Here is a 24548-nt window from a genome sequence, read left to right as displayed (position 1 = left end):
TCTCTTATTTCACAGATTTACAGGCTATGCCAGACCAGTGACTGAATACCACAACACCGAATAGTTCCTTTTTTTTCTTTTTTCATTTTATTTTACATCTCAGGCAGGCCAGGATGGGGTTGTGTGACGTGGGGTTGGGGGAGGTTTCTGGGTGGGATGTCCTGTCTCTGTTTTTTTCTTCTGTTTCTTTCCCCTCTCTCTCTCTATCACAACCTATGCAATTTGTACTAGCCTACATTGCTGTTTGACATCATCCTGTAAGAACTGTATGTACCCTATGGCATCAACGCAATTCCATTCTACTTGTACTCTACCTCAGGGTCTATGTATAAAGTTTAACAACAATAGTGATAATACAACCTTCCTTCCTTCTCTATAGCTCTTTCTCTCTCTCCTCTTCCCCCTCTTTCTATATGAAATATGATCTCCAAAATATCCTACAACTGTATGCACAATGTCATGTACAATGTTTGCTTCAATAAAAACAAATTGCAAAAAAAACCAAATATATTTTGAAGGAACTTGCCTATCAAACTAACATTTAAATAAAAAAGGCAATACAACAATTACTTCTCTATTTGTGTCTCTCACAATAGTTGTTGTTCCTCTAAGTGACAACAAGAAAACTGGCTTCGGAGAAGTAGGTAAGCTAGAGTCATCCCACTGGTAACGGTGGCACAACAGCTTCTTTGAGTTATCATAGCCCCCAATCTTATCACAAAGACCATGTAGACATCTGCACACACACACACGCACACACACATCTACCGTTAAACAGAGATGACAATTTAGAGAAGTGGGTAAGATAGCCATTAAGCTTAACAGCTTCTTTGTAATAGACGCAAGCATCTACAGACACACACACACAATATGAGAGAGAGAGAGAGAGAGAGAGAGAGAGAGAGAGAGAGAGAGAGAGAGAGAGAGAGAGAGAGAGAGAGGGAGAGAAGGTCTGTTGATTCTTGTTGAAGCCGCAACAGAAGAAATGTCGAAAGTTAACTGATCATCCAACATAAAACATTATCGCCTTCTCAACTCTACTTGCTAGACTGAGAATTCTATGATATTGGGAGTTTACATCCTCACTCAAATCTTCAGAGCGGACGATCTTATACTACATCTCACAATTATTTAAGCGGGAGCTCAATGTTACTGATGACCCTGACGGCATCAACACAGGTGACATGAATTACTGTGTTGATCTTGAGCAAACACACAAACAACATTTTAAAAAGCTGCACCTGTTCTTGGCCACCAAAAAACAACATTTCTTCAGTCTCGGTCCCATATCACAGGAGAGACAACAGAAGACAGTTTGTCTTTGGCATTAGAAGCAGGTGAAGAAAATCATGCTGTTTATATTTGAATGGCTAGTTAGTTGAATGGGATTCGGTGTATGATAAGCAAGATGTTGATTAATTTGATTGATTGACATTGGTTGATGGTCATTTTACAGTAAAGCACAGTTAACAATTCAGTTATATTCATACATTAATGTGTTAAGCTGATAATATTGTAGCATCCTGGTGTACTGATGAGAGAAATGTCCTTAATGTTCAACAGGCCTGAACATTTCTGCAGTTGTGATGTTTATCCTGTTTCATGTTCCTATTACTATTAGAGTTCTCTAGTGTTATATGAAAATGTATCCTTAGTTTAGTTCACAGTTTATAGTTTAGGACTCGTCATCATAGTTGTGTTGAAACCCTGAGTGAGGCTGACAGCGTGTAAGGAAACAAGCAGCCAGGCACTAGTCAAAAACCTTTGACTATGGTTTACCTCTAAAAACCCAGCTAGCCACACTGCCGATAGCCAATGAATTGAATGGGATTCAATGTAAATTAAGCATAAATTAAAGATGAATTGAACAGAAAATGAAGATGTAAAGGCAGCATTGTAATGCTAATTTCACCGTGAAAACCTGTTGCTGTGATTGTCGAAAGCTGTGATTAAATGTAATCAAATAGCAGTGATATCCTCTGCAATATCTTCCCTATCCCTAATATCTTTGATGCTTGTTTTTTTATGATTCAATTCTGACAACCAGCCAGACCAACAAACCAGCATTTTATCGTGAGTTTGATAGGATTTTGTTTAACAATGAACACCTTTTTGGAATGTTCTGACTGCACATCATGAAATGAAAATCCAAATTCAGGGTAAAGTCAACAATGGAACAGGTGGAGATATGTCATGATGTAACTCATGAGTTCATTTTATTTGAAGTCATTACTGTTATTTAAGAAAGGCGACATGAGACGCGATTGTTTGTTATTATTTTTCCTGAACTTCAGTAAACTTTTAGCTGTGAAGCAGTGATGAGAGGAAGAAGCCCTGAGAAGACTCACATCATCTTGATGGTTGAGACTATAGACATGTTATTTGCCCACATAAACCCATATGAAGAAATCCAACAGAAACACATGCGTGTCCTTCAAATAATATTACTTAATAATAAACAAACATTGAGTAAACAAATTCCTCCTTGCCTATATAAAGAGTCCTGTATGTCTCCACCATTAGGCACATAGACTCAATTTGCTTGTAGATCTTCTGCCCTGCTCTGTTTTTGACAACGATCTTTTGACTTTGTCGTTCACTGAAAGGTAAGCAATACTTATTTGATCCATATCTTAAATGATAACAAGGGTTAGGAAATAAATGTATATCTTGACTTGTATTCCAACACATAATGACTGTGTCTTCCCAGGTCTCTATGAAGCTGTGACAGCTGTGTGTTGCTGCACTGTGTTTGCTTCTTGTTTTCAGGATGAAACTTCTGGCAGTGTTTCTCGTGTTGGGGCTGGTGCTCCTCATGGCTGAACCTGGAGAGGGCTTTTTTGGTCATCTCATTGGTCACGGTACTAAGCAAGCCTTTTTCACATAAAAACATGTCAATAATCAGTTTGTGTGATATAATCAGCAAGTTCAGTGGTCAAATCTAATGGTCTTGTCTCTTCAATTTAGGCATAAGATTGCTCCATCAGTATGAACAAGTACAACTAACAAAGAATTAATATAAGTACTAACTTGCACCATTCCACATTCAATGTTACCAAACTATATACTATATTATTATTATTGTTATTAAGTTTTTGTTGTTGTTGGTAAAGTGGAATGCTCTTTCTCTTCCTCCAGCGTGATTAATGGTGGAAAGGAGGACCAGTTGCAGCAGGAGAACCTTGACCAAGTTGCTGACAACAACACTTATTATGTTTAAAGAAGAAAGGTGACATGAGATGAGATTGTTTGATGTTTAATCAGCCTTTAGCTGTGAAGCAGTGATGAGAGGAGGAAGCCCTGAGTGGACTCACTTCATCTTCCTGGTTGAGATTAACGACAAGTTATTTGTCAACATAAACCCTTATGAGGAAATCCAACAGAAACACATGCGTGTCCTTCAAGTTACATTGCTCAATAATACACAAACATTGAGTAAACAAATTCATCCTTGCCTATATAAAGAGTCCTGTATGTCTCCACCATTAGGCACATAGACTCACTTTGCTTGTAGATCTTCTGCCCTGCTCTGTTTTTGACAACGATCTTTTGACTTTGTCGTTCACTGAAAGGTAAGCAATACTTATTTAATCCTTATTTTAAATGATAAGAAGGGAAAGGAAATAAATGTATATTATGACTTGTATTCCAACACATAATGACTGTTTCTTCCCAAGTCTCTATGAAGCTGTGACAGCTGTGTGTTGCTGCACTGTGTTTGCTTCTTGTTTTCAGGATGAAACTTCTGGCAGTGTTTCTCGTGTTGGGGCTGGTGCTCCTCATGGCTGAACCTGGAGAGGGCTATTTTCATCACATATGGCGTGGAGTTGGTCACGGTACTAAGCAAGCCTTTTTCACAAAAAAACATGTTAATAATCAGTTTGTGTGATATAATCAGCAAGTTCAGTGATAAAATGTATTGGTCTTGTCTCTTTAATTTAGCGGCTGGATGGGTCGCGAACCGGTAAGAACAAGTACAACTAAAAGAGAATTAATATAAGTACTAACTTGCACCATTCCACATTCAATGTAAGCAAACTATATACTTTATTATTATTATAAAGTATATATTTACGACTTTATTATTATTATTATTATTGTTGTTGCTGGTAAAGTGGAATACTCTTTCTCTTCCTCCAGCTGTATTCAAGGGGACAAGGACCAGTTGCAGCAGGAGAACCTTGACCAAGCTGCTGACAACAATCTGCAGTGATTGGTGTGCTGGAGCCATTCTTCATGCTTCTTCATCTAATGTTTAGACGAGACAAAACATACAGAACATGAACTGTTTTGATTGGAAAGATGTAAGTCAATAAATTGAGCTTTCTGCTTGAATGAATGAATAAATCAGCATTTTAAAGACTCAAAAACCTCTTTGTTTGCTTATTTAAAAACTGAATTGAACAAGTCTGATGAAAGACAATTTTTAAATGATGATTTGAAATGATGGCGGCACGGTGGTGCAGTGGTTAGCACTTGTGGGAAGGTTGTGAGTACGAGACCTGGGCCTTTCTGTGTGGAGTTTGCATGTTCTCCCCGTGTCTGCGTGGGTTCTCTCCAGGTTCTCCGGCTTCCTCCCACAGTCCAAAGACATGCAGGTTAATTAGGGGTGATTCCAAATTGTATGTGTGCCCTGGGATGAACTGGTGACCTATCTAGGGTGTACCTGGCCCTCGCCCAGTGACAGCTGGGATTGGCTCCAGCAACCCTGCAACCCAACAGAGATAAGCCGATACAGATAATGGATTTGAGATGATCCAAACAGATTTTGTTAGATTTAGATCCATTGAAGCAGTTTTGGTTCCTCTCCCTCTGTGCCCCTCTAAGCACGATCATGACTGGAACAGTTCTGTGTCATTTTGAGATGCTCACATAAACAAAATAAAGTCTGAACTTGTGCTTGAACAGGGAGTGTTTTTAGACAGCTGTTGTCTCCATCAGTGTTAGATCTATTGTTGTGTCTTGGTATATTGTATTACTAATATACTGTTTGTAACTGGAACATTTGTCTCACCAGTATAACCTGACTTAGTGCATAACAGATATTACTCCACCCAGTTTCAAACTCAGAGTAAAGTCAACAAGGGAGAAGTTGGAGAAAATGTCATAATCCAACTCAGTAGTCTGCATGATTTCAATTTATTTGTAGTCATTATTATGTTAAAAGAAGAAAGGTGACATCTTCAGCACCTCATTAGAGACATGCCATGTACCAGCCTGCTTCAAAGCGTCCACCATCATCCCCATCCCCAAGAAGCCAAGGTCCACAGGACTTAATAACTACAGACCCGTCGCTCTGACATCTGTAGTCACGAAGTCCTTTGAGCGCCTGGTGCTCCCCCAGCTGAAATCCCTCACCGACCCTCTCCTGGACCCCTGCAGTTTGCCTACAGAGCCAACAGGTCTGTAGACGACGCTGTCAACATAGCCCTTCACTTCACCCGTTAGCACCTGGACTCCGCAGGAACCTACGCCAGGATCCTGTTGGTTGACTTCAGCTCTGCCTTTAACACTATCATCCCCTCACTGCTGCAGGACAAGCTCTCCCAGCTCCCATCTGCACCGGTTCCCCTCAAGGCTGCGTTCTTTCCCCTCTACTCTTCTCCTTGTATCTCTGATGGGGACGAGTCCGCCTATAGGCAGGAGATTGACCGTCTGGTGAATTGGTGCGGGTAGAACAATCTGGAGCTTAACGCTCTGAAAACAAAGCAGATGGTCGTGGATTTTCGACTGAACGCAGCCCCAACCACCCCCATCACTCTGTGTGACTCCCCAGTTGACACTGTGGAGTCTTTCGTTTCCTGGGATCCATTATATCCCAGGACCTCAAGTGGGAGCTCAACATCAGCTCCCTCACCAAAAAAGCCCAGCAAAGGATGTTCTTCCTGCGGCAGCTGAAGAAGTTCAGCCTGCCAAAGACAATGATGGTGCACTTCTACTCTGCCATCATTGAGTCCATCCTCACCTCCTCCATCACCGTCTGGTTCGCTGCAGCCACTGCCAAGGACAAGGTCCCTCCAGGACCTGTATGCCTCCCGGACCCTGAAGCGGGCAGGCAAGATTCTGGCCGACCCCTCCCACCCTGGACACAAACAGTTTTTAACCCTCCCCTCTGGCAGGAGGCTGAGGTCCATCAGGACCAAAACCTCACGCCACAAATCCAGCTTCTTTCCCTCTGCAGTGGGCTTTATCAGCAAGGCCTCAAGGTCTTCCACTGACTTCACAACAACCCCTGCACGTTCACTTTACTTTACTTAACAGTTTTCAATTCAGTTAATTTATTACAATAAACCCCTGCACATTTTTTAACACTTTATTCAACAGTATTCATTTAGTTAATTTATTTCATTTAGTGTGTTTTTTAATTTAATTATTCCTGAGCTGCTGTTCTTATAAGTTGTTTTATATGTTGTTTTAAATGTTGTTTCTTGTTGTCTTTTTACGTTATTTGTACGCACCAAGGACCAGAGCAAATTCATCTTAAGTGTTAACTTAACTGGCGAATAAAGCGATTCTGATTCTGATTCTGATTCTGATTCTGGAGGAGAGCTGAACAAAGGGATTCAAAGAGGAAAGAACAAGTCATAGTGAGGTGACCCAAAGATGGCTGAGCCGGTCTGGGTGAGCTGATATATAGATGTAGATATAGATATAGATATAGATATAGATATAGATAGATATTAGGGCTACAATGTGACCTGGCTGAGTTATCCGAGCCAGAAGAGAGGCGCTTACTCCAGGATCAAATGCCAAACACCAAAAACCCTCAGCTAGTGGCTTCTTATTGTGTAAAGCAGTGTCTCCCAACCTTTGCTCTGCCAAGGAAGACTTTTCTTCCCTGAAGAATCCTCTTGTGCGTGGAAATTGATATTTCACAACTTTATATTTCTGATTTCTATAACGACAGAGGTTCAAACATATGAAAACATTTACATTTACTGTTCCACAGACTCAATAAGGCTTATCCTTAGAGAACAATTCTCTGAGGCTGAGGGAGTGTACAGAATCAATCAATGAGAAACTTGAGCAACGAAAGCCGTTATGCGTAAAAAGACAAAAAGATTTGCTCACCAACTACAAAATCAGTAAGTACCTAAAAGAGAAAAGCGGAGGGAAGACAAGTGATGACGAGCTCATTCTTGTCAATACAAATATATTTTCCTCAACTACTGGGCGGGTTACTTCAACACACTGTCCACCATATTGGGAATGCAAGTTCAACCCTCCCCTTATATTGCCATCTTCAGCACTCCATATGACCTACGCCAACTTAACACCACACAAAAGGAAATGAATATGTTCACCTCTTTGCTTGCCAGACGACGCCTGCTCCTACATTGGAAATCCCTCACCCCTCCTTCTATTTCGCAATGGCTTAAGGATACAATGTACTTTCTTAGACTCGAGAATTCAAGTACACTTTGAGGTGCCACACCGATAAGTTCTATCAGAGATGGCAGCCGTCACTCTCTTATTTCACAGATTTACAGGCTATGCCAGACCAGTGACCGAACAATTTAGAGAAGTGGGTAAGATAGCCATTAAGCTTAACAGCTTCTTTGTAATAGACGCAAGCATCTACAGACACACACACACAATATGAGAGAGAGAGAGAGAGAGAGAGAGAGAGAGAGAGAGAGAAGGTCTGTTGATTCTTGTTGAAGCCGCAACAGAAGAAATGTCGAAAGTTAACTGATCATCCAACATAAAACATTATCGCCTTCTCAACTCTACTTGCTAGACTGAGAATTCTATGATATTGGAAGTTTACATCCTCACTCAAATCTTCAGAGCGGACGATCTTATAATACATCTCACAATTATTTAAGCGGGAGCTCAATGTTACTGATGACCCTGACGGCATCAACACAGGTGACATGAATTACTGTGTTGATCTTGAGCAAACACACAAACAACATTTTAAAAAGCTGCACCTGTTCTTGGCCACCAAAAAACAACATTTCTTCAGTCTCGGTCCCATATCACAGGAGAGACAACAGAAGACAGTTTGTCTTTGGCATTAGAAGCAGGTGAAGAAAATCATGCTGTTTATATTTGAATGGCTAGTTAGTTGAATGGGATTCGGTGTATGATAAGCAAGATGTTGATTAATTTGATTGATTGACATTGGTTGATGGTCATTTTACAGTAAAGCACAGTTAACAATTCAGTTATATTCATACATTAATGTGTTAAGCTGATAATATTGTAGCATCCTGGTGTACTGATGAGAGAAATGTCCTTAATGTTCAACAGGCCTGAACATTTCTGCAGTTGTGATGTTTATCCTGTTTCATGTTCCTATTACTATTAGAGTTCTCTAGTGTTATATGAAAATTAGCCTTAGTTTAGTTCACAGTTTATAGTTTAGGACTCGTCATCATAGTTGTGTTGAAACCCTGAGTGAGGCTGACAGCGTGTAAGGAAACAAGCAGCCAGGCACTAAAGGAATCAAACCTTTGACTATGGTTTACCTCTAAAAACCCAGCTAGCCACACTGCCGATAGCCAATGAATTGAATGGGATTCAATGTAAATTAAGCATAAATTAAAGATGAATTGAACAGAAAATGAAGATGTAAAGGCAGCATTGTAATGCTAATTTCACCGTGAAAACCTGTTGCTGTGATTGTCGAAAGCTGTGATTAAATGTAATCAAATAGCAGTGATATCCTCTGCAATATCTTCCCTATCCCTAATATCTTTGATGCTTGTTTTTTTATGATTCAATTCTGACAACCAGCCAGACCAACAAACCAGCATTTTATCGTGAGTTTGATAGGATTTTGTTTAACAATGAACACCTTTTTGGAATGTTCTGACTGCACATCATGAAATGAAAATCCAAATTCAGGGTAAAGTCAACAATGGAACAGGGGAGATATGTCATGATGTAACTCATGAGTTCATTTTATTTGAAGTCATTACTGTTATTTAAGAAAGGTGACATGAGACGCTATTGTTTGTCATTATTTTTCCTGAACTTCAGTAAACTTTTAGCTGTGAAGCAGTGATGAGAGGAGGAAGCCCTGAGAAGACTCACATCATCTTGATGGTTGAGACTAAAGAAACGTTATTTGCCCACATAAACCCATATGAAGAAATCCAACAGAAACACATGCGTGTCCTTCAAATAATATTGCTTAATAATACACAAACATTGAGTAAACAAATTCCTCCTTGCCTATATAAAGAGTCCTGTATGTCTCCACCATTAGGCACATAGACTCACTTTGCTTGTAGATCTTCTGCTCTGCTCTGTTTTTGACAACAATCTTTTGACTTTGTCGTTCACTGAAAGGTAAGCAATACTTATTTGATCCAAATTTTAAATGATAACAAGGGTTAGGAAATAAATGTATATCTTGACTTGTATTCCAACACATAATGACTGTTTCTTCCCAAGTCTCTATGAAGCTGTGACAGCTGTGTGTTGCTGCACTGTGTTTGCTTCTTGTTTTCAGGATGAAACTTCTGGCAGTGTTTCTGGTGTTGGGGCTGGTGCTCCTCATGGCTGAACCCGGAGAGGGCTTTTTTGGTCGTCTCATTGGTCACGGTACTAAGCAAGCCTTTTTTACACAAAAAAACCATGTCAATAATCAGTTTGTGTGATATAATCAGCAAGTTCAGTGGTCAAATCTAATGGTCTTGTCTCTTCAATTTAAGCATCGGATTGCTCCATCAGTAAGAACAAGTACAACTAACAAAGAATTAATATAAGTACTAACTTGCACCATTCCACATTCAATGTTACCAAACTTTAAACTATATTATTATTATTGTTATTAAGTTTGTGTTGTTGTTGGTAAAGTGGAATGCTCTTTCTCTTCCTCCAGCGTGATTAATGGTGGAAAGGAGGACCAGTTGCAGCAGGAGAACCTCGACCAAGTTGCTGACAACAACACTTATTATGTTTAAAGAAGAAAGGTGACATGAGATGAGATTGTTTGATGTTTAATCAGCCTTTAGCTGTGAAGCAGTGATGAGAGGAGGAAGCCCTGAGTGGACTCACTTCATCTTCCTGGTTGAGGTTAACGACAAGTTATTTGTCAACATAAACCCTTATGAGGAAATCCAACAGAAACACATGTGTGTCCTTCAAGTTACATTGCTCAATAATACACAAACATTGAGTAAACAAATTCATCCTTGCCTATATAAAGAGTCCTGTATGTCTCCACCATTAGGCACATAGACTCACTTTGCTTGTAGATCTTCTGCCCTGCTCTGTTTTTGACAACGATCTTTTGACTTTGTCGTTCACTGAAAGGTAAGCAATACTTATTTAATCCTTATTTTAAATGATAACAAGGGAAAGGAAATAAATGTATATCTTGACTTGTATTCCAACACATAATGACTGTTTCTTCCCAAGTCTCTATGAAGCTGTGACAGCTGTGTGTTGCTGCACTGTGTTTGCTTCTTGTTTTCAGGATGAAACTTCTGGCAGTGTTTCTGGTGTTGGGGCTGGTGCTCCTCATGGCTGAACCTGGAGAGGGCTTTCTTAGTTTCATCGTTGCTCACGGTACTAAGCAAGCCTTTTTCACATAAAAACATGTTAATTATCAGTTTGTGTGATGTAATCAGCAAGTTCAGTGATAAAATGTGATGGTCTTGTCTCTTTAATTTAGCGACCGGAGCACTTGTGAACCGGTAAGAACAAGTAGAACTAACAGAGAATTAATATAAGTACTAACTTGCACCATTCCACATTCAATGTAATCAAACTTTATACTTTATTATTATAAAGTATATATTAACGACTTTATTATTATTATTATTATTATTGTTGTTGGTAAAGTGAGATGCTCTTTCTCTTCCTCCAGCTGTATTCGAGGGGACGAGGACCAGTTGCAGCAGGAGAACCTTGACCAAGCTGCTGACAACAATCTGCAGTGATTGGTGTGCTGGAGCCATTCTTCATGCTTCTTCATCTAATGTTTAGACGAGACAAAACATAGAGAACCTTTTTTTCCTGTGATAACATGGAGAGCAAATTTTGAAAAAAGTCATTTGAAAAAAATTGAAACTGTTTTGATTGGAAAGATGTAAGTCAATAAATTGAGCTTTCTGCTTGAATGAATGAATAAATCAGCATTATAAAAACTCAAAAATCTCTTTGTTTGCTTATCTAAAAACTGAATTGAACAAGTCTGATGAAAGGCAATTTTTAAATGATGATTTGAGATGATGGCTTCACGGTGGTGCAGTGGTAAGCACTTGTGGGAAGGTTGTGAGTACGAGACCTGGGCCTTTCTGTGTGGAGTTTGCATGTTCTCCCCGTGTCTGCGTGGGTTCTCCTCAGGTTCTCCGGCTTTCTCCCACAGTCCAAAGACATGCAGGCTAATTAAGTGATTCCAAATTGTATGTGTGCCCTGGGATGAACTGGTGACCTATCTAGGGTGTACCTGGCCCTCGCCCAGTGACAGCTGGGATTGGCTCCAGCAACCCTGCAACCCAACAGAGATAAGCCGATACAGATAATGGATTTGAGATGATCCAAACAGATTTTGTTAGATTTAGATCCATTGAAGCAGTTTTGGTTCCTCTCCCTCTGTGCCCCTCTAAGCACGATCATGACTGGAACAGTTTTGTGTCATTTTGAGATGCTCACATAAACAAAATAAAGTCTGAACTTGTGCTTGAACAGGGAGTGTTTTTAGACAGCTGTTGTCTCCATCAGTGTTAGATCTATTGTTGTGTCTTGGTATATTGTATTACTAATATACTGTTTGTAACTGGAACATTTGTCTCACCAGTATAACCTGACCTGAGTAAAGTCAACAAGGGAGAAGTTGGAGAAAATGTCATAATCCAACTCAGTAGTCTGCATGATTTCAATTTATTTGTAGTCATTATTATGTTAAAAGAAGAAAGGTGACATCTTCAACACCTCATTAGAGACATGCCATGTACCAGCCTGCTTCGAAGCGTCCACCATCATCCCCATCCCCAAGAAGCCAAGAACCACAGGACTTAATAACTACAGACCCGTCGCTCTGACATCTGTAGTCGTGAAGTCCTTTGAGCGCCTGGTGCTCCCCCAGCTGAAATTCCTCCTGGACCCCCTCCTGGACCCCTGCAGTTTGCCTACAGAGCCAACAGGTCTGTAGATGACGCTGTCAACATAGCCCTTCACTTCCCCCGTTAGCACCTGGACTCCGCAGGAACCTACGCCAGGATCCTGTTGGTTGACTTCAGCTCTGCCTTCAACACTATCATCCCCTCACTGCTGCAGGACAAGCTCTCCCAGCTCCCATTTGCACCGGTTCCCCTCAAGGCTGCGTTCTTTCCCCTCTACTCTTCTCCTTGTATCTCTGATGGGGACGAGTCCGCCTATAGGCAGGAGATTGACCGTCTGGTGAATTGGTGCGGGTAGAACAATCTGGAGCTTAATGCTCTGAAAACAAAGCAGATGGTCGTGGATTCTCGACTGAACGCAGCCCCAACCACCCCCATCACTCTGTGTGACTCCCCAGTTGACACTGTGGAGTCATTTCGTTTCCTGGGATCCATTATATCCCAGGACCTCAAGTGGGAGCTCAACATCAGCTCCCTCACCAAAAAAGCCCAGCAAAGGATGTTCTTTCTGCGGCAGCTGAAGAAGTTCAGCCTGCCAAAGACAATGATGGTGCACTTCTACTCTGCCATCATTGAGTCCATCCTCACCTCTTCCATCACCGTCTGGTTCGCTGCAGCCACTGCCAAGGACAAGGTCCCTCCAGGACCTGTATGCCTCCCGGACCCTGAAGCGGGCAGGCAAGATTCTGGTCGACCCCTCCCACCCTGGACACAAACAGTTTTTAACCCTCCCCTCTGGCAGGAGGCTGAGGTCCATCAGGACCAAAACCTCACGCCACAAATCCAGCTTCTTTCCCTCTGCAGTGGGCTTTATCAGCAAGGCCCGGGTCTTCCACTGACTTCACAACAAACCTCTGCACATTCACTTTACTTTACTTAACAGTTTTCAATTCAGTTAATTTATTACAATAAACCCCTGCCCATTTTTTAACACTTTATTCAACAGTATTCATTTAGTTAATTTATTTCATTTAGTGTGTTTTTTAATTTAATTATTCCTGAGCTGCTGTTCTTATAAGTTGTTTTATATGTTGTTTTAAATGTTGTTTCTTGTTGTCTTTTTACGTTATTTGTACGCACCAAGGACCAGAGCAAATTCATCGTAAGTGTTAACTTAACTGGCGAATAAAGCGATTCTGATTCTGATTCTGTTTCTGATTCTAGAGGAGAGCTGAACAAAGGGATTCAAAGAGGAAAGAACAAGTCATAGTGAGGTGACCCAAAGATGGCTGAGCCGGTCTGGGTGAGCTGATATATAAATATAGATATAGATATAGATATAGATAGATATTAGGGCTACAATGTGACCTGGCTGAGTTATCCGAGCCAGAAGAGAGGCGCTTACTCCAGGATCAAATGCCAAACACCAAAAACCCTCAGCTAGTGGCTTCTTATTGTGTAAAGCAGTGTCTCCCAACCTTTGCTCTGCCAAGGAAGACTTTTCTTCCCTGAAGAATCCTCTTGTGCGTGGAAATTGATATTTCACAACTTTATATTTCTGATTTCTATAACGACAGAGGTTCAAACATATGAAAACATTTACATTTACTGTTCCACAGACTCAATAAGGCTTATCCTTAGAGAACAATACTCTGAGGCTGAGGGAGCGTACAGAATCAATCAATGAGAAACTTGAGCAACGAAAGCCGTTATGCATAAAAAGACAAAAAGATTTGCTCACCAACTACAAAATCAGTAAGTACCTAAAAGAGAAAAGCGGAGGGAAGACAAGTGATGACGAGCTCATTCTTGTCAATACAAATATATTTTCCTCAACTACTGGGCGGGTTACTTCAACACACTGTCCACCATATTGGGAATGCAAGTTCAACCCTCCCCTTATATTGCCATCTTCGGCACTCCATATGACCTACGCCAATTTAACACCACACAAAAGGAAATGAATATGTTCACCTCTTTGCTTGCCAGACGACGCCTGCTCCTACATTGGAAATCCCTCACCCCTCCCTCTATTTAGCAATGGCTTAAGGATACAATGTACTTTCTTAGACTCAAGAAATCACGTACACTTTGAGGTGCCACACCGATAAGTTCTATCAGAGATGGCAACCTTCCCTCTCTTATTTCACAGATTTACAGGCTATGCCAGACCAGTGACTGAATACCACAACACCGAATAGTTCCTTTTTTTATTATTATTTCATTTTATTTTACATCTCAGGCAGGCCAGGATGGGGTTGTGTGACGTGGGGTTGGGGGAGGTTTCTGGGTGGGATGTCCTGTCTCTGTTTTTTTCTTCTGTTTCTTTGCCCTCTCTCTCTCTATCACAACCTATGCAATTTGTACTAGCCTACATTGCTGTTTGACATCATCCTGTAAGAACTGTATGTACCCTATGGCATCAACGCAATTCCTTTCTACTTGTACTCTACCTCAGGGTCTATGTATAAAGATTAACAACAATAGTAGTTATAATACAACCTTCCTTCCTTCTCTATAGCTCTTTCTCTCTCTCCTCTTCCCCCTCTTTCTATTTAAAAATATGATCTCCAAAATATCCTACAACTGTATGCACAATGTCATGTACAATGTTTGCTTCAATAAAAACAAATTGCAAAAAAACCCAAATATATTTTGAAGGAACTTGCCTATCAAACTAACATTTACATAAAAAAAAGGCAATACAACAATTACTTCTCTATTTGTGTCTCTCACAATAGTTGTTGTTCCTCTAAGTGACAACAGGAAAACTGGCTTTGGAGAAGTAGTTTAGCTAGAGTCATCCAACTGGTAACGGTGGCACAACAGCTTCTTTGAGTTATCATAGCCCCCAATCTAATCACAAAGACCATGTAGACATCTGCACACACACATCTACCGTTAAACAGAGATGACAATTTAGAGAAGTGGGTAAGATAGCCATTAAGCTTAACAGCTTCTTTGTAATAGACGCAAGCATCTACAGACACACACACACAATATGAGAGAGAGAGAGAGCGAGAGCGAGAGCGAGAGAGAGAGAGACAATGTCTGTTGATCCTTGTTGAGGCCGCAACAGAAGAAATGTCGAAAGTTAACTGATCATCCAACATAAAACATTATCTCCTTCTCAACTCTACTTGCTAGACTGAGAATTCTATGATATTGGAAGTTTACATCCTCACTCAAATCTTCAGAGCGGACGATCTTATAATACATCTCACAATTATTTAAGCGGGAGCTCAATGTTACTGATGACCCTGACGGCATCAACACAGGTGACATGAATTACTGTGTTGATCTTGAGCAAACACACAAACAACATTTTAAAAAGCTGCACCTGTTCTTGGCCACCAAAAAACAACATTTCTTCAGTCTCGGTCCCATATCACAGGAGAGACAACAGAAGACAGTTTGTCTTTGGCATTAGAAGCAGGTGAAGAAAATCATGCTGTTTATCTTTGAATGGTTAGTAAATTGAATGGGATTCGGTGTATGATAAGCAAGATGTTGATTTATTTGATTGATTGACATTGGTTGATGGTCATTTTACAGTAAAGCACAGTTAACAATTCAGTTATATTCATACATTAATGTGTTAAGCTGATAATATTGTAGCATCCTGGTGTACTGATGAGAGAAATGTCCTTAATGTTCAACAGGCCTGAACATTTCTGCAGTTGTGATGTTTATCCTGTTTCATGTTCCTATTACTATTAGAGTTCTCTTGTGTTGTATGAGAATATATCCTTAACTTAGTTTGCAGTTCATAGTTTAGGGCTCGTCATCATAGTTGTGTTGAAACCCTGAGTGAGGCTGACAGCGTGTAAGGAAACAAGCAGCCAGGCACTAAAGGAATCAAACCTTTGACTATGATTTACCTCTAAAAACCCAGCGAGCCACACTGCCGATAGCCAATGAATTGAATGGGATTCAATGTAAATTAAGCATAAACTAAAGATGAATTGAACAGAAAATGAAGATGTAAAGGCAGCATTGTAATGCTAATTTCACAGTGAAAACCTGTTACTGTGATTGTCGTAAGCTGTGATTAAATGTAATCAAATAGCAGTGATATCCTCTGCAATATCTTCCCTATCCCTAATATCTTTGATGCTTGTTTTTTTATGATTCAATTCTGACAACCAGCCAGACCAACAAACCAGCATTTTATCGTGAGTTTGATAGGATTTTGTTTAACAATGAACACCTTTTTGGAATGTTCTGATTGCAGATCATGCAGCAAATTCAGAGTAAAGTCAACAATGGAAAAGATGGAGATATGTCATAATGTAACTCATGATCTCATTTTAGTTGAAGTCATGACCGTGATTTAAGAAAGGCGACATGAGACGCGATTGTTTGATGTTGAATCATTATTTTTCCTGAACTTCAGAGAGATTTTAGCTGTGAAGCAGTGAAGAGAGGAAGAAGCCCTGAGAAGACTCACATCATCTTGGTGGTTGAGACTATAGACATGTTATTTGCCCACATAAACCCATATGAAGAAATCCAACAGAAACACATGCTTGTCCTACAAAAAATATTGCTTAATAATAAACAAACATTGAGTAAACAAATTCCTCCTTGCCTATATAAAGAGTCCTGTATGTCTCCACCATTAGGCACACTCATGCTTGTAGATCTTCTGCCCTGCTCTGTTTGTGACAACAATCTTTTGACTTTGTCGTTCACTGAAAGGTAAGCAATACTTATTTGATCCAAATCTTAAATGATAACAAGGGTTAGGAAATAAATGTATATCTTGACTTGTATTCCAACACATAATGACTGTTTCTTCCCAAGTCTCTATGAAGCTGTGACAGCTGTGTGTTGCTGCACTGTGTTTGCTTCTTGTTTTCAGGATGAAGTACAAATAACAAAGAATTAATATAAGTACTAACTTGCAGCATTCCACATGTAATCAAACTATATACTTTATTATTGTATAGTATATATTATTGTACTTTATTATAATCATTATTATTATATTATTATTATTGTTGGTTAAGTGGAATGCTCTTTCTCTTCCTCCAGCGTACTTGGTACAAAGGAGGACCAGTTGCAGCAGGAGAACCTTGACCAAGCTGCTTACAACAATCTGCAGTGATTGGTGTGCTGGAGCCATTCTTCATGGTTCTTCATCTAATGTTTGGATGAGACAAAACAAATGGCGTCATTTTCCCTATGATAACATGGAGAGCAAATTTTGAAAAAAGCAATTTGAAAAGAAATCTAAACTGCTTTGATTGGAAAGATGTAAGTCAATAAATTGAGCTTTCTGATGAATGAATGAATAAATAAGCATTATAAAAACTCAAAAACCTCTTTGTTTGCTTATTTAAAATCTGAATTGAACAAGTCTGATGAAAGATGATTTTTAAATGATGATTTGAAATGATGGCGGCACGGTGGTGCAGTGGTTAGCACTTGTGGGAAGGTTGTGAGTACGAGACCTGGGCCTTTCTGTGTGGAGTTTGCATGTTCTCCCCGTGTCTGCGTGGGTTCTCTCCGGGTTCTCTGGCTTCCTCCCACAGTCCAAAGACATGCAGGTTAATTAAGTGATTCCAAATTGTATGTGTGCCCTGGGATGAACTGGTGACCTATCTAGGGTGTACCCGGCCCTCGCCCGTTGACAGCTGGGATTGGCTCCAGCAACTCGGCAACCCAACAGAGATAAGCAGATACAGATAATGGATTTGAAATGATCCAAACAGATTTTGTTAGATGTAGTTACATTGAAGCAGTTTTGGTTCCTCTCCCTCTGTGCCCCTCTAAGCTCGATCATGACTGGAACAGTTTTGAATAATTTTGAGATGCTCACATAAACAAAATAAAGTCTGAACTTGTGCTTGAACAGGGAGTGTTTTTAGACAGCTGTTGTCTCCATCAGTGTTAGATCTATTGTTGTTTCTTGGCATATTGTATTACTAATATACTGTTTGTAACTGGAACAACTCAGTAGTCTGCATGATTTCAGTTTATTTGAAGTCATTATTATGTTTAAGGAAGAAAGGTGACATGAGATGAGATTGTTTGATTGTTTGATGTTTAATAAGCCTTTAGCTCTGAAGCAGTGATGAGAGGAGGAAGCCCTGAGTGGACTCACTTCATCTTCCTGGTTGAGATTAACGATTAAAGTTATTTGTCAACATAAACCCATATAAGGAAATCCAACAGAAACACATACGGGTCCTTCAAATAATATTGCTTAATAATACACAAACATTGAGTAACCAAATCCATCCTTGCCTATATAAAGAGTCCTGTAATTCTCCACCATTAGGCACATAGACTCACTTTGCTTGGAGATCTTCTGCCCCTGCTCTGTTTTTGACAACGATCTTTTGACTTTGTCGTTCACTGAAAGGTAAGCAATACTTATTTAATCCTTATTTTAAATGATAACAAGGGAAAGGAAATAAATGTATATCTTGACTTGTATTCCAACACATAATGACTGTTTCTCCCCAAGTCTCTATGAAGCTGTGACAGCTGTGTGTTGCTGCACTGTGTTTGCTTCTTGCATTCAGGATGAAACTTCTGGCAGTGTTTCTCATGTTGGGGCTGGTGCTCCTCATGGCTGAACCTGGAGAGGGCTTTTACTACCATCCGTACTATCATCACCGCGGTACTAAGCAAGCCTTTTTTACATAAAACATGTTAATATTCAGTTTGTGTGATGTAATCAGCAAGTTCAGTGATAACATGCAATGGTCTTGTCTCTTTAATTTAGTGCTCGGACACGTCTACCACCATCAGTAAGAACAAGTAAAACTAATAAGGAATTAATATTAGTACTAACTTGCACCATTCCACATTCAATGTAATCAAACTATATACTTTATTATTATATAGTATATATTATTGTACTTTTATTATTATTATTGTTGTTGTTGTTATTGTCGGTACAGTGGAATGCTTTCTCTTCCTCCAGCATATATGGTGTTAAGGACAACAAGTTGCAGCAGGAGAACCTTGACCAAGTTGCTGACAACAATCTGCAGTGATTGGTGTGCTGGAGCCATTCTTCATGGTTCTTCATCTAATGTTTGGACGAGACAAAACATGCTGCTCCTTTTTTTCCTGTGTTAACATGGAGAGCTAATTTTGAAAAAAGTCATTTGAAAAAAAATCTAAACTGCTTTGATTGGAAAGAAGTAAGTCAACAAATTATGCTTTCTGCTTGAATGAATGAATAAATCAGCATTATAAAAAGTCAAAAATCTCTTTGTTTGCTTATTTAAAATCTGAATTGAACAAGTCTGATGAAAGACGATTTTTAAATGATGATTTGAAATGATGGCGGCACGGTGGTGCAGTGGTAAGCACTTGTGGGAAGGTTGTGAGTACGAGACCTGGGCCTTTCTGTGTGGAGTTTGCATGTTCTCCCCGTGTCTGCGTGGGTTCTCTCTGGGTTCTCTGGTTTCCTCCCACAGTCCAAAGACATGCAGGTTAATTAGGTGACTCCAAATTGTATGTGTGCCCTGCAATGAACAACCTATCTAGGGTGTACCTGGCCCTCGCCCAGTGACAGCTGGGATTGGCTCCAGGGACCCCGCAACCCAACAGAGATAAGCCGATACAGATAATGGATTTGAAATGATCCAAACAGTTTTTGTTAGATTTAGATCCATTGAAGCAGTTTTGGTTCCTCTCCCTCTGTGCCCCTCTAAGCACGATCATGACTGGAACAGTTTTGTGTCATTTTGAGATGCTCACATAAACAAAATAAAGTCTGAACTTGTGCTTGAACAGGGATGGTTTTAGACAGCTGTTGTCTCCATCAGTGTTAGATCTATTGTTGTTTCTTGGCATATTGTATTACTAATATACTGTTTGTAACTGGAACAACTCAGTAGTCTGCATGATTTCAGTTTATTTGAAGTCATTATTATGTTTAAGGAAGAAAGGTGACATGAGATGAGATTGTTTGATTGTTTGATGTTTAATAAGCCTTTAGCTCTGAAGCAGTGATGAGAGGAGGAAGCCCTGAGTGGACTCACTTCATCTTCCTGGTTGAGATTAACGATTAAAGTTATTTGTCAACATAAACCCATATAAGGAAATCCAACAGAAACACATACGGGTCCTTCAAATAATATTGCTTAATAATACACAAACATTGAGTAACCAAATCCATCCTTGCCTATATAAAGAGTCCTGTAATTCTCCACCATTAGGCACATAGACTCACTTTGCTTGGAGATCTTCTGCCCCTGCTCTGTTTTTGACAACGATCTTTTGACTTTGTCGTTCACTGAAAGGTAAGCAATACTTATTTAATCCGTATTTTAAATGATAACAAGGGAAAGGAAATAAATGTATATCTTGACTTGTATTCCAACACATAATGACTGTTTCTCCCCAAGTCTCTATGAAGCTGTGACAGCTGTGTGTTGCTGCACTGTGTTTGCTTCTTGCATTCAGGATGAAACTTCTGGCAGTGTTTCTCATGTTGGGGCTGGTGCTCCTCATGGCTGAACCTGGAGAGGGCTTTTACTACCATCCGTACTATCATCACCGCGGTACTAAGCAAGCCTTTTTTACATAAAACATGTTAATATTCAGTTTGTGTGATGTAATCAGCAAGTTCAGTGATAACATGCAATGGTCTTGTCTCTTTAATTTAGTGCTCGGACACGTCTACCACCATCAGTAAGAACAAGTAAAACTAATAAGGAATTAATATAAGTACTAACTTGCACCATTCCACATTCAATGTAATCAAACTATATACTTTATTATTATATAGTATATATTATTGTACTTTTATTATTATTATTGTTGTTGTTGTTATTGTCGGTACAGTGGAATGCTTTCTCTTCCTCCAGCATATATGGTGTTAAGGACAACAAGTTGCAGCAGGAGAACCTTGACCAAGTTGCTGACAACAATCTGCAGTGATTGGTGTGCTGGAGCCATTCTTCATGGTTCTTCATCTAATGTTTGGACGAGACAAAACATGCTGCTCCTTTTTTTCCTGTGTTAACATGGAGAGCTAATTTTGAAAAAAGTCATTTGAAAAAAAATCTAAACTGCTTTGATTGGAAAGAAGTAAGTCAACAAATTATGCTTTCTGCTTGAATGAATGAATAAATCAGCATTATAAAAAGTCAAAAATCTCTTTGTTTGCTTATCTAAAAACTGAATTGAACAAGTCTGATGAAAGACGATTTTTAAATGATGATTTGAAATGATGGCGGCACGGTGGTGCAGTGGTAAGCACTTGTGGGAAGGTTGTGAGTACGAGACCTGGGCCTTTCTGTGTGGAGTTTGCATGTTCTCCCCGTGTCTGCGTGGGTTCTCTCTGGGTTCTCTGGTTTCCTCCCACAGTCCAAAGACATGCAGGTTAATTAGGTGACTCCAAATTGTATGTGTGCCCTGCAATGAACAACCTATCTAGGGTGTACCTGGCCCTCGCCCAGTGACAGCTGGGATTGGCTCCAGGGACCCCGCAACCCAACAGAGATAAGCCGATACAGATAATGGATTTGAAATGATCCAAACAGTTTTTGTTAGATTTAGATCCATTGAAGCAGTTTTGGTTCCTCTCCCTCTGTGCCCCTCTAAGCACGATCATGACTGGAACAGTTTTGTGTCATTTTGAGATGCTCACATAAACAAAATAAAGTCTGAACTTGTGCTTGAACAGGGATGGTTTTAGACAGCTGTTGTCTCCATCAGTGTTAGATCTATTGTTGTTTCTTGGCATATTGTATTACTAATATACTGTTTGTAACTGGAACATTTGTCTCAGCAGTATAACCTGACTTAGTGCATAACAGATATTACTCCACCCAGTTTCAAACTCAGAGTAAAGTCAACAACGGAGAAGTTGGAGAAAATGTCATAATCCAACTCAGTAGTCTGCATGATTTCAGTTTATTTGTTGTCATTATTATTGTTTAAAGAAGAAAGGTGACATGAGATGAGATTGTTTGATTGTTTGATGTTTAATCAGCCTTTAGCTGTGAAGCAGTGATGAGCGGAGGAAGCCCTGAGTGGACTCACTTCATCTTCCTGGTTGAGATTATAGACACAGTATTTGTCCACATAAACCCTTATGAGGAAATCCAACAGGAACACATGCGTGTCCTTCAAGTAACATTGCTCAATAATACACAAACATTGAGTAATCAAATTCCTCCTTGCCTATATAAAGAGTCCTGTATGTCTCCACCATTAGGCACATAGACTCACTTTGCTTGTAGATCTTCTGCCCTGCTCTGTTTTTGACAACAATCTTTTGACTTTGTCGTTCACTGAAAGGTAAGCAATAAGTATTAAATCCTTATCTTAAATGATAACTAGGGAAAGGAAATAAATGTATATCTTGACTTGTATTCCAACACATAATGACTGTTTCTTCCCAAGTCTCTATGAAGCTGTGACAGCTGTGTGTTGCTGCTCTGTGTTTGCTTCTTGTTTTCAGGATGAAACTTCTTGCAGTGTTTCTGGTGTTGGGGCTGGTGCTCCTCATGGCTGAACCTGGAGAGGGCTTTTTTCATCTCATTGCTCACGGTACTAAGCATGCCTTTTTCACAAAAAAACATGTCAATAATCAGTTTGTGTGATATAATCAGCAAGTTCAGTGGTCAAATCTAATGGTCTTGTCTCTTCAATTTAGGCATCGGACACGTCTTCCATCAGTAAGAACAAGTACAACTAACAAGGAATTAATATAAGTACTAACTTGCACCATTCCACATTCAATGTTACCAAACTATATACTATATAATTATTATTGTTATTAAGTTTTTGTTGTTTTTGGTAAAGTTGAATGCTCTTTCTCTTCCTCCAGCGTACTTGGTACAAAGGAGGACCAGTTGCAGCAGGAGAACCTCGACCAAGTTGCTGACAACAATCTGCAGTGATTGGTGTGATGGAGCCATTCTTCATGGTTCTTCATCTAATGTTTGGATGAGACAAAACATTATGCGCCTTTTTTTCCTGTGATAACATGGAGAGCAAATTTTGAAAAAGGTCATTTGAAAAAAAATCTAAACTGCTTTGATTGGAAAGATGTAAGTCAATAAATTGTGCTTTCTGCTTGAATGAATGAATAAATCAGCATTATAAAAACTCAAAAACCTCTTTGTTTGCTTATTTAAAATCTGAATTCACCAAGTCTGATGAAAGATGATTTTTAAATGATGATTTGAAATGATGGCGGCACGGTGGTGCAGTGGTTAGCACTTGTGGGAAGGTTGTGAGTACGAGACCTGGGCCTTTCTGTGTGGAGTTTGCATGTTCTCCCCGTGTCTGCGTGGGTTCTCTCTGGGTTCTCTGGTTTCCTCCCACAGTCCAAAGACATGCAGGTTAATTAGGTGACTCCAAATTGTATGTGTGCCCTGCAATGAACAACCTATCTAGGGTGTACCTGGCCCTCGCCCAGTGACAGCTGGGATTGGTTCCAGCGACCCCGCAACCCAACAGAGATAAGCTGATACAGATAATGGATTTGAAATGAACAGTTTTTGTTAGATTTAGACCCATTGAAGCAGTTTTGGTTCCTCTCCCTCTGTGCCCCTCTAAGCACGATCATGACTGGAACAGTTTTGTGTCATTTTGAGATGCTCACATAAACAAAATAAAGTCTGAACTTGTGCTTGAACAGGGAGTGTTTTTAGACAGCTGTTGTCTCCATCAGTGATAGATCTATTGTTGTTTCTTGGCATATTGTATTACTAATATACTGTTTGTAACTGGAACATTTGTCTCAGCAGTATAACCTGACTTAGTGCATAACAGATATAACTCCACCCAGTTTCAAACTCAGAGTAAAGTCAACAAGGGAGAAGTTGGAGAAAATGTCATAATCCAACTCAGTAGTCTGCATGATTTCAGTTTATTTGAAGTCATTATTATGTTTAAGGAAGAAAGGTGACATGAGATGAGATTGTTTGATGTTTAATCAGCCTTTAGCTGTGAAGCAGTGATGAGAGAAGGAAGCCCTGAGTGGACTCACTTCATCTTCCTGGTTGTGATTATGACTGTTTGTCCACATAAACCCTTATGAGGAAATCCAACAGGAACACATGCGTGTCCTTCATGTATTATTGCTTAATAATACACAAACATTGAGTAACCAAATTCCTCCTTGCCTATATAAAGAGTCCTGTATGTCTCCACCATTAGGCACATAGACTCACTTTTATTGCAGATCTTCTGCCCTGCTCTGTTTTTGACAACAATCTTTTGACTTTGTCGTTCACTGAAAGGTAAGCAATACTTATTTAATCCTTATTTTAAATGATAACTAGGGAAAGGAAATAAATGTATATTATGACTTGTATTCTAACACATAATGACTGTTTCTTCCCAAGTCTCTATGAAGCTGTGACAGCTGTGTGTTGCTGCTCTGTGTTTGCTTCTTGTTTTCAGGATGAAAGTTCTTGCAGTGTTTCTGGTGTTGGGGCTGGTGCTCCTCATGGCTGAACCTGGAGAGGGCTTTTTTCACCTCATTGCTCACGGTACTAAGCAAGCCTTTTTCACATAAAAACATGTTAATATTCAGTTTGTGTG

General features: G+C 39.7%; 1 protein-coding gene and 2 long non-coding RNA genes across 6 annotated transcripts in view; 2 read left to right on the top strand and 1 right to left on the bottom strand.

Annotated features, from left to right (window-relative positions):
• LOC143004113 (exostosin-1-like) overlaps positions 1–24548 on the bottom strand; it is a 216886-nt gene that overhangs the window by 110871 nt on the left and 81467 nt on the right. The gene's annotated exons all lie outside the window — the stretch shown is intronic.
• On the top strand, positions 10199–19123 carry LOC143004114 (uncharacterized). 3 transcript variants are annotated; one of them, XR_012963936.1, is made up of 4 exons: positions 10199–10269; positions 18554–18651; positions 18757–18781; positions 18958–19123. It is a non-coding gene; the product is annotated as an uncharacterized LOC143004114 (long non-coding RNA). The 3 variants fall into 3 exon arrangements; XR_012963937.1 differs by lacking the exon at positions 10199–10269 and adding an exon at positions 16654–16721; XR_012963935.1 differs by lacking the exon at positions 10199–10269 and adding an exon at positions 18313–18390.
• On the top strand, positions 20210–21020 carry LOC143004115 (uncharacterized). The gene is made up of 4 exons (XR_012963938.1): positions 20210–20287; positions 20451–20548; positions 20654–20678; positions 20855–21020. It is a non-coding gene; the product is annotated as an uncharacterized LOC143004115 (long non-coding RNA).

Source organism: Genypterus blacodes, unplaced genomic scaffold, assembly GCF_046128005.1.
Source record: "Genypterus blacodes isolate CSIRO-AG114 ecotype Tasmania unplaced genomic scaffold, CSIRO-AGI_Gbla_v1 ptg000064l_1, whole genome shotgun sequence".
NCBI classification, from domain to species: Eukaryota; Metazoa; Chordata; class Actinopteri; order Ophidiiformes; family Ophidiidae; genus Genypterus; species Genypterus blacodes.
The sequence above is the reverse complement of the archived record's forward strand: the minus strand, read 5'-3'. Positions and strand labels throughout refer to the sequence as shown.